Genomic DNA, 13,096 nt, shown 5'->3' with positions numbered 1-13,096 from the left:
ATATGCTGCTATAAATATTGGTGTGCAAGTGTCCATTTGTGTCTTTGCCCTTAAGTCCTCTGAGTAGATACCTAGCAAAGGTATTTCTGGGTCATATGGCAATTCTATACTCAGCTTTTTGAGGAACGTGCCAAACTGCCTTCCACAGTGGTTGCACCATTTGACATTCCCACCAACAGTGAATAAGTGTGCCTCTTTCTCCACATCCTCTCCAGCACTTGTCATTTTCTGTTTTGTTGATAATGGCCATTCTGGTGGGTGTGAGATGGTATCTCATTGTGGTTTTGATTTGCGTTTCTCTAATGGCCAGGGACATTGAGCATCTCTTCATGTGCCTTTTGGCCATTTGTATTTCCTCTTCTGAGAAGTGTCTGTTCAAGTCTTTTACCCATTTTGTAATTGGATTGGCTGTCTTTTTGTTGTTGAGTTGAACAATCTCTTTATAAATTCTGGATACTAGACCTTTATCTGATATATCGTTTCCAAATATTGTCTCCCATTATGTAGGCTGTCTTTTTACTTTCCTGATGAAGTTCTTTGATGCACAAAAGTGTTTAATTTTGAGGAGCTCCCAGTTATTTATTTCTTCCTTCAGTGCTCTTGCTTTAGGTGTAAGATCCATAAAACCACCTCCAATTAAAGATTAATAACATATCTCCCTACATTTTCCTCTAACTGTTTTATGGTCTTAGACCTAATGCTTAGATATTTGATCCATTTTGAGTTAACTTTTGTATAGGGTGGGAGATTCGGGCTCTCTTTCATTCTTTTGCATATGGATATCCAGTTCTCTAGGCACCATTTATTGAAGAGACTGTTCTGTCCCAAATGAGTTGGCTTGACTGCCTTATCAAAGATCAAACGTCCATAGATGAGAGGGTCTATATCTGAGCACTCTATTTGATTCCATTGATCAATATATCTATCTTTATGCCAGCACCATGCTGTTTTGACCACTATGGCTTCATAATATGCCTTAAAGTCAGGCAGTGTGAGACCTCCAGCTTTGTTTTTTTTTTCCTCAAGATGCTTTTAGCAATTCGGGACACCCTGCCCTTCCAGATAAATTTGCTTATTAGTTTTTCTATTTCTGAAAAGTAAGTTGTTGGGATTTTGATTGGTATTGCGTTTAATCTGTAAATCAATTTAGGTAGAATTGACATCTTAACTATATTTAGTCTTCCAATCCATGAACATGGTATGCCCTTCCATCTATTTAGGTCTTCTGTGATTGCTTTCAACAGTTTCTTGTAATTTTCTTTGTATAGGTCTTTTGTCTCTTTAGTTAAATTTATTCCTAGGTATTTTATTCTTTTAGTTGCAATTGTAAATGGAATTTGTTTCTTGATTCCCCCTCAGATTGTTCATTACTAGTGTATAGAAACAGTACAGATTTTTGAATGTTGATCTTGTAACCTGCCACTTTGCTGTACTCATTTATTAGCTCTAGTAGCTTTGCTGTGGATTTTTCCGGGTTTTCAACGTATAGTATCATATCATCTGCAAACAGTGATAGTTTTACTTCTTCCTTTCCAATTTTGATGCCTTGTATTTCTTTTTCTTGTCTAATTGCTCTGGCTAGAACTTCCAACATGATGTTGAATAACAGTGGTGATAGTGGACATCATTGTCTTGTCCCTGATCTTAGGGGAAAAGCTTTCAGTTTTTCCCCATTGAGGATGATATTAGCTGTGGGTTTTTCATATATTCCCTTTATCATTTTAAGGAGGTTCCCTTGTATTCCTATCCTTTGAAGTGTTTTCAACAGGAAAGGATGTTGAATCTTGTCAAATGCCTTCTCTGCATCAATTGAGATGATCATGTGATTTTTCTGCTTTGATTTGTTGATATGGTATATTACATTAATTGATTTTCTTATGTTGAACCATCCTTGCATACCTGGGATGAATCCTACTTGGTCATGATGTATAATTCTTTTAGTGTGTTGCTGGATTCAATTTGCTAGAATTTTGTTGAGGATTTTTGCATCTATATTCATTAGAGAGATTGGTCTGTAATTTTCTTTTTTTGTAATATCTTTGCCTGGTTTTGGTATGAGGGCGATGTTGGCTTCATAGAATGAATTAGGTAGCTTTCCCTCCACTTCAATTTTTTTGAAGAGTTTGAGCAGGGTTGGTAGTAATTCTTTCTTGGATGTTTGGTAGAATTCACATGTGAAGCCATCTGTTCCTGGACTTCTCTTTTTAGGAAGCTTTTGAATGACTGATTCAATTTCTTTGCTTGTGATTGGTTTCTTGAGGTCATCTATTTCTTCTGGAGTCAAAGTTGCTTGTTCATGCCTTTCTAGGAAGTTGTCCATCTCATCTACATTGTTGTATTTATTAGCATAAAGTTGTTCATAGTATCCTGTTATTACCTCCTTTATTTTTGTGAGGCCAGTGGTTATGTCTCCTCTTCCATTTCTGATCTTATTTATTTGCGTCCACCCTCTTCTTCTTTTTGTCAATCTTGCTAAGGGCCCATCAATCCCATTGATTTTCTCATAGAACCAACTTCTGGTTTTATTGATTTTCTCTATTGTTTTCATGTTCTCAATTTCATTTATTTCTGCTCTAATCTTTGTTATTTCTTTCCTTTTGCTTACTTTGGGGTTCTCCAGTTCTTCCAAGTGGACAGTTAATTCCCGAATTTTTGCCCTTTCTTCTTTTTTGATTTAGGCATTTAGGGCAATAAATTTCTCTCTTATCACTGCCTCTGCTGCATCCCATAAGTTTTTTTTTTATTATTAATTAACGGAAAAAAGAAAAAAAAGAAATTAACCCAACATTTAGAAATCATACAATTCTACATATGCAATCAGTAATTCTTAACATCATCACATAGATTCATGGTCATCGTTTCTTAGTACATTTGCATCGGTTTAGAAGAACTAGCAACACAACAGAAAAAGATATAGAATGTTAATATAGAGAAAAAAAATAAAAGTAATAATAATAGTAAAAAAAACAAAAAAAAAACAACCAGACAGACAAAAACAAACAAAAAACAAAAAAAAATAACAGCAACAACAACAAAAACCTATAGCTCAGATACAGCTTCATTCAGTGTTTTAACATGATTACTTTACAATTAGTAATTATTGTGTTGTCCATTTTAGAGTTGTTGTATCTAGTCCTGCTGCACAGTCTGTATTCCTTCAGCTCCAATTACCCATTATCTTACCCTGTTTCTAACTCCTGCTGAACTCTGTTACCAATGACATATTCCAAGTTTATTCTCAAATGTCCGTTCACATCAGTGGGACCATACAGTATTTGTCTTTTAGTTTTTGGCTAGACTCACTCAGTATAATGTTCTCTAGGTCCATCCATGTTATTACATGCTTCATAAGTTTATCCTGTCTTAAAGCTGCATGATATTCCATCGTATGTCTATACCACAGTTTCTTTAGCCACTCATCTGTTGATGGACATTTTGGCTGTTTCCATCTCTTTGCAATTGTAAATAATGATGCTATAAACATTGGTGTGCAAATGTCCATTTGTGTCTTTGCCCATAAGTCCTTTGAGTAGATTTCCAGCAATGGTATTGCTGGGTCGTATGGCAATTCTATATTCAGCTTTTTGAGGAACCGCCAAACTGCCTTCCACAGTGGTTGCACCATTTGACATTCCCACCAACAGTGGATAAGTGTGCCTCTTTCTCTGCATCCTCTCCAGCACTTGTCATTTTCTGTTTTGTTGATAATGGCCATTCTGGTGGGTGTGAGATGATATCTCATTGTGGTTTTGATTTGCATTTCTCTAATGGTCAGGGACATTGAGCATCTCTTCATGTGCCTTTTGGCCATTTGTATTTCCTCTTCTGATAGATGTCTGTTCAAGTTTTTTTCCCATTTTGTAATTGGGTTGGCTGTCTTTTTGTTGTTGAGTTGAACAATCTCTTTATAAATTCTGGATACTAGACCTTTATCTGATATGTCATTTCCAAATATTGTCTCCCATTGTGTAGGCTGTCTTTCTACTTTCTTGATGAAGTTCTTTGATGCACAAAAGTATTTAATTTTGAGGAGCTCCCATTTATTTATTTCCTTCTTCAGTGCTCTTGCTTTAGGTTTAAAGTCCATAAAACCACCTCCAATTGTAAGTTTCATAAGATATCTCCCAACATTTTCCTCTAACTGTTTTATGGTCTTAGACTTAATGCTTAGATATTTGATCCATTTTGAGTTAACTTTTGTATAGTGTGTGAGATACGGGTCTTCTTTCATTCTTTTGCATATGGATATCCAGTTCTCTAGGCACCATTTATTGAAGAGACTGTTCTGTCCCAAATGAGTTGGCTTGACTGCCTTATCAAAGATCAAATTTCCATAGATGAGAGGGTCTATATCTGAGCACTCTATTCGATTCCATTGGTCAATATATCTATCTTTATGCCAGCACCATGCTGTTTTGACCACTGTGGCTTCATAATATGCCTTAAAGTCAGGCAGCGCGAGACCTCCAGCTTTGTTTTTTTCCTCAAGATGCTTTTAGCAATTCGGGGCACCCTGCCCTTCCAGATAAATTTGCTTATTGGTTTTTCTATTTCTGAAAAGTAAGTTGTTGGGATTTTGATTGGTATTGCATTGAATCTGTAAATCAATTTAGGTAGGATTGACATCTTAACTATATTTAGTCTTCCAATCCATGAACATGGTATGCCCTTCCATCTATTTAGGTCTTCTGTGATTTCTTTCAACAGTTTCTTGTAATTTTCTTTGTATAGGTCTTTTGTCTCTTTAGTTAAATTTATTCCTAGGTATTTTATTCTTTTAGTTGCAATTGTAAATGGGATTCGTTTCTTGATTTCCCCCTCCGCTTGGTCATTACTAGTGTATAGAAATGCTACAGATTTTTGAATGTTGATCTTGTAACCTGCTACTTTGCTGTACTCATTTATTAGCTCTAGTAGTTTTGTTGTGGATTTTTCCGGGTTTTCGACGTATAGTATCATATTGTCTGCAAACAGTGATAGTTTTACTTCTTCCTTTCCAATTTTGATGCCTTGTGTTTCTTTTTCTTGTCTAATTGCTCTGGCTAGAACCTCCAACACAATGTTGAATAATAGTGGTGATAGTGGACATCCTTGTCTTGTTCCTGATCTTAGGGGGAAAGTTTTCAATTTTTCCCCATTGAGGATGATATTAGCTGTGGGTTTTTCATATATTCCCTCTATCATTTTAAGGAAGTTCCATTGTATTCTTATCCTTTGAAGTGTTTTCAACAGGAAAGGATGTTGAATCTTGTCAAATGCCTTCTCTGCATCAATTGAGATGATCATGTGATTTTTCTGCTTGATTTGTTGATATGGTGTATTGCATTAATTGATTTTCTTATGTTGAATCATCCTTGCATACCTGGGATGAATCCTACTTGGTCATGATATATAATTCTTTTAATGTGTTGTTGGATATGATTTGCTAGAATTTTATTGAGGATTTTTGCATCTATATTCATTAGAGAGATTGGTCTGTAGTTTTCTTTTTTTGTAATATCTTTGCCTGGTTTTAGTATGAGGGTGATGTTGGCTTCATAGAATGAATTAGGTAGTTTTCCCTCCACTTCGATTTTTTTTTAAGAGTTTGAGGAGAGTTGGTAATATTTCTTTCTGGAATGTTTGATAGAATTCACATGTGAAGCCATCTGGTCCTGGACTTTTCCTCTTTTTAGGAAGCTTTTGGATGACTAATTCAATTTCTTTACTTGTGATTGGTTTCTTGAGGTCATCTATTTCTTCTTGAGTCAAAGTTGGTTGTTCATGTCTTTCCAGGAACCCGTCCATTTCATCTAAATTGTTGTATTTATTAGCGTAAAGTTGTTCATAGTATCCTGTTATTACCTTCTTTATCTGTGAGGTCAGTAGTTATGTCTCCTCTTCCATTTCTGATCTTATTTATTTGCATCCTCTCTCTTCTTCTTTTTGTCAATCTTGATAAGGGCCCATCAATCTTATTGATTTTCTCATAGAACCAACTTCTGTTCTTATTGATTTTCTATATTGTTTTCATGTTTTCAATTTCATTTATTTATGCTCTGATCTTTGTTATTTCTTTCCTTTTGCTTGCTTTGGGATTAGTTTGCTGTTCTTTCTCCAGTTCTTCCAAGTGTACAGTTAATTCCTGAATTTTTGCCTTTTCTTCTTTTCTGATATAGGCATTTAGGGCAATAAATTTCACTCTTAGCACTGCCTTTGCTGCGTCCCATAAGTTTTGATATGTTGTGTTTTCATTTTCAGTTGCCTCGAGGTATTTACTAATTTCTCTAGCAATTTCTTCTTTGACCCACTCGTTGTTTAAGAGTGTGTTGTTGAGCCTCCAAGTATTTGTGAATTTTCTGGCACTCCGCCTATTATTGATTTCCAACTTCATTTCTGTCCTGACCCACAGGACAGTCAACGGGGTCCGCCACCTGCTGAGGGAAGAATGGCTATGGGACAGAGAGACGCAAGAAGGACAGCAAGACAGGATTCTGATCAAGCTGCAAATTTTATTAAGCAAGCCGTGTGTATATATACTGACTTGGGGAGGGAAGTAGGGTATATGGAGCATTATGATAGGAGGGAGTTCGCGCCGGTGGGAAGGGTTAGTTAGATGATTGGTGGCGCTTATTGTCAGGGGGGAAAAGGGGCAGAACAGACTCTTGGCGGGAACCTATTTCCGTGAAGAACCTTGTTGTAATATGTAGGTGCTATTGCATCAGCCAGGGTGGCCATGTTGGCTTAATCGCCATCTTAGTTTAGCTTCTGGTCCCCAACATCTCCTCCCTTTGTTTGATTTGACAGGGAAGGAGTAGGACATTTATTGTCCTTTGGCTTTAACCGGCTGGGGGGAATAGAGGCCTCATTCCCCAAGTTGTTGGTGGCTCTGTTTTTCTGGGGAAAGGAATTATTGCAGAGCAAACCTTTGTGCAAATGAGGCATATTCCTCAAGTAGCTCGAAACGGCCTATTTGATCATTTGGCCCTCCTTTGCAGTGCTTTGCCTCGCACCCAGCGGTACCAATCACAGCGTAAACTGGAAGCATATTTTCGAGTTATATGCTGCTCCCGTAGGAGGGGGTTTGCAGAGGGTAGATGTTTTCTTGGCCTTCCAGGGTCATGCCTTGGTCCTGGAGATGGAGCCTTTGGTAATGCACCTGAATGGGCCTCCCTAGGGCTGAGTTAACTTGATCCTTTACAAGCTGGAGTATTTTCCTTATAATGGCAGGTGTAATAGATATTATAAGGAGTAGGGTTATTAAAGGGCCTAATATGGGGAAGAGGTAAGGCAATAGTCCATTAAATGCGCTCCATAGAGGAGATTCAGCCAGTTCTTGTCTTCTTTTTTCCAATTCTTCCTGCAGCTTCTTAATTTTGTCTCTGACGATGCCGGATTTATTTGTATAGAAGCAGCAGCGTTCCTGTAAAGCCAAACATATTCCCCCCTTTTCCGCGGTTAATAAATCTAGCCCTCTATGATTTTGTAGGACTACCTCGGCAAGGGAATCTAACTGGTCTTGAACGTCCTGAGTGGTGCTTGATAAAGCTTGCACTTCCCCAATTAATTGTTTGGATAATTTAGTATATTGTGTGACAGAAACCCCTAGACCAGCAGATCCAGTACCTAAAGCTCCAAGAATACCCATCATAGCTAGGAGGGGGAGCATTTGCACGGCCCTTTTTTGGCGGCCAGCAATAAGGTCTAATCTGGGGATAGGTACTGGCTCCTCCTCTCTGATGATATCAATATTAGGAAGGAGTATACTTAAGACACATAACCCAGTCCAATTTTGTGGGAGTGCAGTATAAGCAAGGCTACCACCACATATGAATACAGTGCCGTTAGTGGGACAGAGGGGATTAGAGCTATTGATTGTCTCCTGACAACCAATAGAGAGCACGCCGAGATCTATCTCATTACTATCATTAGTGGATGGCGAGGAGAAGCAAAGAGTGCTGTTTTCGAACTCAAGCAGCACTCGGAAAGGTATGGAGATACTGCAAGAGCTAGAGAAGTTGCTATAGGTATTATTGCGTGGTGGCAAGGCAAGGGGCAGGGGGCCTCCCATCCATAGGCAAAGCCAGCAATCAGATGCCAATTCTGGTTTGGAGATATTGAGTAATTTCCAAGTGGCAGTTAAAATGTCATACATTCGGGGGTCTAGATCTATATTTTGGATTTTTATTTTTGCTAGTGGGTGATAATGGAGCTGAGGATATAAATGATCAATTATTGCTTGTAATTGTGTTTTAGCTACGAGCTCTCTAGCTTGATCTTGGGGTCCTCCTCCGTCTGACATGTGTATTGGGGGTGTAGGTGACCAGCACACCTCCTTCCCTATTGCGGCGTCATTTCCGCCACAGTTGCTTAGTTGGAGCTTAGAGTTGCCTATTCCTTCAGGCGGCTTAAACATTAAATCTGTGCGAGATAATTTAGTAAAATAGTAAGTTTTGTTATTGCTTTTGTCTATGCACTGTGAATACGCCGTATAGCATTGGGTATGAAGAGAGGAATATATCTGGGTGCAAGTACACTTTGGTAATACCCCATTAATGGGGGATGCTAGATTACGGAGCTTCAAACAGACCCATCTTTGATTTTTCCCTACCTCGGAGGCGTGACCATGTAATAGGTAGGCTACCTTCTCCCCACAACTTTGCTGCAATGAGTATATTCCCGTCAAGGGGGTGTTCTGAACTGTTTCTCTACAATCGCACGCAGTATTATGGATCTTGTTCACCAGTTTTTGGATGGCTTGTGGGTCATCCATGCCACCAAAAGTATATTTTAGGAGCAAGCATAAGATGACAAGTCTAGAGGGGAATATTAATAAAGCCATTCTAATAAAGGCTATCTGTTCCTTTGATTAAGGGAGAAAAACTAGCAGGGTAATGCACCCTATAGCGCATAGAAATGTTATGGCGAGCAAAATTCTTTCTAATAGATTCCAGTCTTTTGGGGCAACTTCTGCTAGTATTGCTGCGAACACTAGGGCTAGAAGACAAATTAGTAAGAGCCAGTAATTCATGTGGTATTAGTGATGGGGTAAAACTGTAAGTAGGAATCCTTCTGGCTTCCAGTTGTGTGTAGGTTGGCTGCGTCCGAGTAGGCTATAGCAGGATTTGTTGAAGCGCTGAAAGAGAGAAGAAAAATATTTTTCTCAGGGAGAGACTTCCACCCTGGAGAGATTATTATTAGAAGGACGGGGGAAGGTGTCTTAGGGGTTAGTTCCGATAGTGGAGAATCAATATGTTTTATTAGTCTTTCTGGAAGCCAGCGAGGGCCTTCCTTTTCTTGATCATATATGCAAGCAGAGCCTCATCCCCAAATAATTACAGGGTCAGGCCAATTTCATTTTGATGTTAAGGGGTCATGCCACATAACAGTGGCCTGATTTGTAGAGGTTTCCGAATGCCAATGTCGGTCGGCTGCGGAACGCCCATTGGTGTCAGCTGATAGAAAATTAAGAACAAAAAGCGCATGGTGAAGGAGGTCGCGAGGGCGCTGCTTCATCAGGGAGAGAGTGCTATTTTTCAGGCGTCCTAGGGTATTTTTCAGGGTGCGATGTGCTCGCTCAATTATTCCCTGTCCCTGAGGATTATAGGGGATTCCTGTAACATGTTTAATATTAAGTTGTAGGCAAAAGTTTTGGAAGTTTTTTCCCGTATAGCCAGGCCCATTATCTGTTTTGATGTTTTTTGGCTGACCTAAAACAGAAAAACAGTATAGTAGATGGGATTGAACATCCTTTGAGGCTTCTCCAGTATGGAGGCTGGCCACAATGAACCCACTGAAGGTATCTATGCTGACATGCACATATTTTAGCTTGCCAAACTCTGGTAAGTGCGTGACATCCATTTGCCAAAGTTCATTAGGGATTAGTCCTCTGGGGTTGACTCCCAAGTGTGGGACCGGCAATTCAGTGACACAGTTTTTGCAGGCTTTGACTATGGATCTTGCCTGTTCCCTAGAGAGGCGATATTTGTGGCGGAGGGTGGTTGCATTTAAATGGTGTTGAGCATGGGCTTTTGTGGCTGCTTCAAGTGGGTTGAGGATGGCCAGATGAACTGAGCGAGTGGCTGCATCTGCTAGGGCATTGCCCTCGGTAAGTGGGCTAGGTAGGTCCGAATGTGCTCTGAGGTGTCCTATGTAGAAAGGAAGGTGGCGCTGGTGGATAAGCTTTTGTAGGGTTGAGAATAACTGAGTAGTGTTGGTGGAGGGTTTGATAAAAGGTGTTGTTTCCAAGAGGGGGATAGACTGTGCGATGTAGGCACTATCAGTGTATAGATTAAACGGTTGGGTCTGGAGTGTTTGAAAGATGTGTAAAACTGCATAAAGTTCAACGAGTTGAGCCGATGTGTAAGGGGATGGAAGGGGAGTGGCCTTGCCCTGAATTACATAGGCTGCGGTGCCATTGGCAGAGCCATCAGTGAAAACTGTGAGCGCTGGGGTGATAGGTGTTTGTGATGTGACCCAAGGGAAGACAAACTGATGAGTTTTAGCAAACTGGATTATAGGATCACTTGGATAATGATTTTCCAAATTGCCTGAAAAGGAAACAAAAGCAATGGCCCATTCGTCATTTGTTTGAGATAGCCATTGTATTTGTTCTAGTGTATATGGGAGAATGATGGTATCAGGGTCCCTTCCAAATAACTGGAGGCTCGTTCGTCAGCCTTTCATTAGGAGGGAGACAGTTAAAGATGGATATGGGAAGAGAACTTTGCTCGGTGTGGAGGAAAGTTGTACCCAGTACAAAGGTGAGCCTTTATTTGTGGGAGACTTTGGATTAGGTTGCCAAAAAACCCCTGTTGGCGCATGAGGCATGGGAAGAACGATAAAGTATAATGGTTGGTCATAGTGTATTTGATAACAGGTTTGATTTTGGATAGCTGATTCTACAATGGTTAGTGCTCGAGCGGCCTCCTTCGTTAAAATCTGAGGGGAGGAAGGACTGGGGTCACCTTTTAGTAAGTCTGTAAGGAGTGCGATTTCCTCAGTTGTTAATTTTAAATAAGGGCAGAGCCACTGGATGTCACCTAAAAGTTTTTGAAAGTCATTTAGGGTTGTTAAGTGATTGGTTTGTAAATGGATTTTTGGCGTTAGGACTCGCTCTTGATGGAGTTCAAAACCTAGATATGAGAATGGATTTGAAACTTGTATTTTGTCTGGGGCTATTGAGAGGCCCATTGCTTTCAGGCATTTTAAGAGCATTAGAAAGCAGGTATGCAAGTCAGTAATTGTTTGGCTGGCAATTAAAATATCATCCATGTAATGGAGGATATAGTTGCATGGCCATTGAGCTCTAACGGGACGGATGGCGTCAGAAACAAATTTTTGGCACAGTGTTGGGCTGTTAGCCATACCTTGCGGAAGAACTTTCCATTGGAAGTGAGGCATGGGGGCTTGAAAATTAGTTTGAGGGACGCTAAAGGTGAAGTATTGTCTGTCCTTTGAATGGAGGGGTATAGAAAAGAAACAGTCTTTAAGGTCAATAATTATTTTGTGCCAATTTGCAGGGATAGCAACTGGCGAGGGAAGGCCAGGCTGAAGCGCCCCCATGGGGACCATTACTTTATTGATGGCGCGTAAGTCCTGTATTAGTCGCCATTTGCCAGATTTTTTCTTAACAATGAAAATTGGAGTGTTCCAGGGCGAGTGGGTAGGTTCAATATGCCCAGCATGAAGTTGTTCCTGTACTAACTGTATGGCTGCCAGGGTTTTGTCTAAGGTTAATGGCCATTGATCAACCCACACAGGATTTGTGGTTTTCCAAGAAATTTTAGTTGTGTGGGGTACAGGAATGTCAATGACCATCATGGTAAATTTGGATCATAACCTAGTCCTGTCCGGTCCCTTAGTGGGAATGTCATTACGGGTTGTTTTATGCCCTGGTTATTTTTCCCTAAACCTTGCCCAGGGAGATGCTGCATTTTCAGCATTTGTGCAGTGACAGCATCGTTTGGACTATGCATGATAATTCTCATTTGACTTAAAATGTCTCGGCCCCACAAGTTTATCCGTAGATCAGGTACGATATACGGTAAGACATCTCCTGTGTTGCCCTCCTCATCTTCCCATTTTAATAATTGAGCGCTTATGAGGGGTTCATTTTGGCCACCTATGCCTTCAATTATAGTATGAGTGGAAGTGAGGGGCCAAGCTTTAGGCCAGTGTTTTGAGGAGATGACAGTAGCATCAGCTCCAGTATCAATAAGCCCTGTAAAGGGTTTTCCATTGAGTTTTAAACATAAGGTTGGTTTCTCTTTCATAATAGGTTGGACCCAATAAGCATCTGATGACCCAAAACTGTTTTTTGAGCGATAGGGTTTTTTAAAATTAGTATTGATATGTTGAAGGGGGAGCAAAATGAGTTGTGCCACCCGATCGCCAGTATGGATGGGAACAAGGTCATAGTTAGTGGCAGCAATAATTTGAATTTCCCCTGTATAATCGTTATCAATTATTTCCGGGGTGATTTGGAGGCCTTGCAAGGCGGCGCTAGCCCTTCCCAGTACTAGACCAAAAATGTTAGGAGGTAGTGGCCCATAGACTCCCGTAGGGATAAGTAAAGGCGATGTTTCTGGGGTTAGTATTGAGTCGGAGGAGGCACAGAGGTCCAACCCCGCGCTTCCTGCTGTGGCCCTCCAGAGTTCTGAGACATGGAGGCGTGGTGAATGGTTGGTAGCACCGGAACTGAAGGGAGGGGTTGCTGCCCCGGTGTTTGTCCTCTGAGGGGCCTGGGGCTGGCCCCGATGGGAGTTTCCCTGCTGCCTAGGCATTAAAGGTTGACCCGTGATGTCAGTTTTAGAGTGACAATCAGAGGACCAGTGAAACCCTTTTTTGCACCGAGGACAGACGGTGCGAGGGGAAGGTCTTGGACTGGGGAAATTAGATACCGGCAGGCGCGTGGGAAAATTATTTGTGCGTAGGGGGCAATTTTTTGAATAATGACCCGATTCGTTACAATTAAAACAGATGGGGACATTGTTTTGAGGGAGATTTTGTAAGACAGCTAATATTGCCTGAGTATTAGGATTTATTCCGTTACAAAGTTTAATATAATTGGAGAGGTCAGTGTTAAGAAAAGGGTGGATTGCCGCCTGACAGGCGG

The sequence above is a fragment of the Tamandua tetradactyla genome, chromosome 7, assembly GCF_023851605.1.
Source record: "Tamandua tetradactyla isolate mTamTet1 chromosome 7, mTamTet1.pri, whole genome shotgun sequence".
In the NCBI taxonomy this organism is placed as follows: Eukaryota; Metazoa; Chordata; class Mammalia; order Pilosa; family Myrmecophagidae; genus Tamandua; species Tamandua tetradactyla.
Note: the sequence above shows the minus strand (reverse complement) of the source record.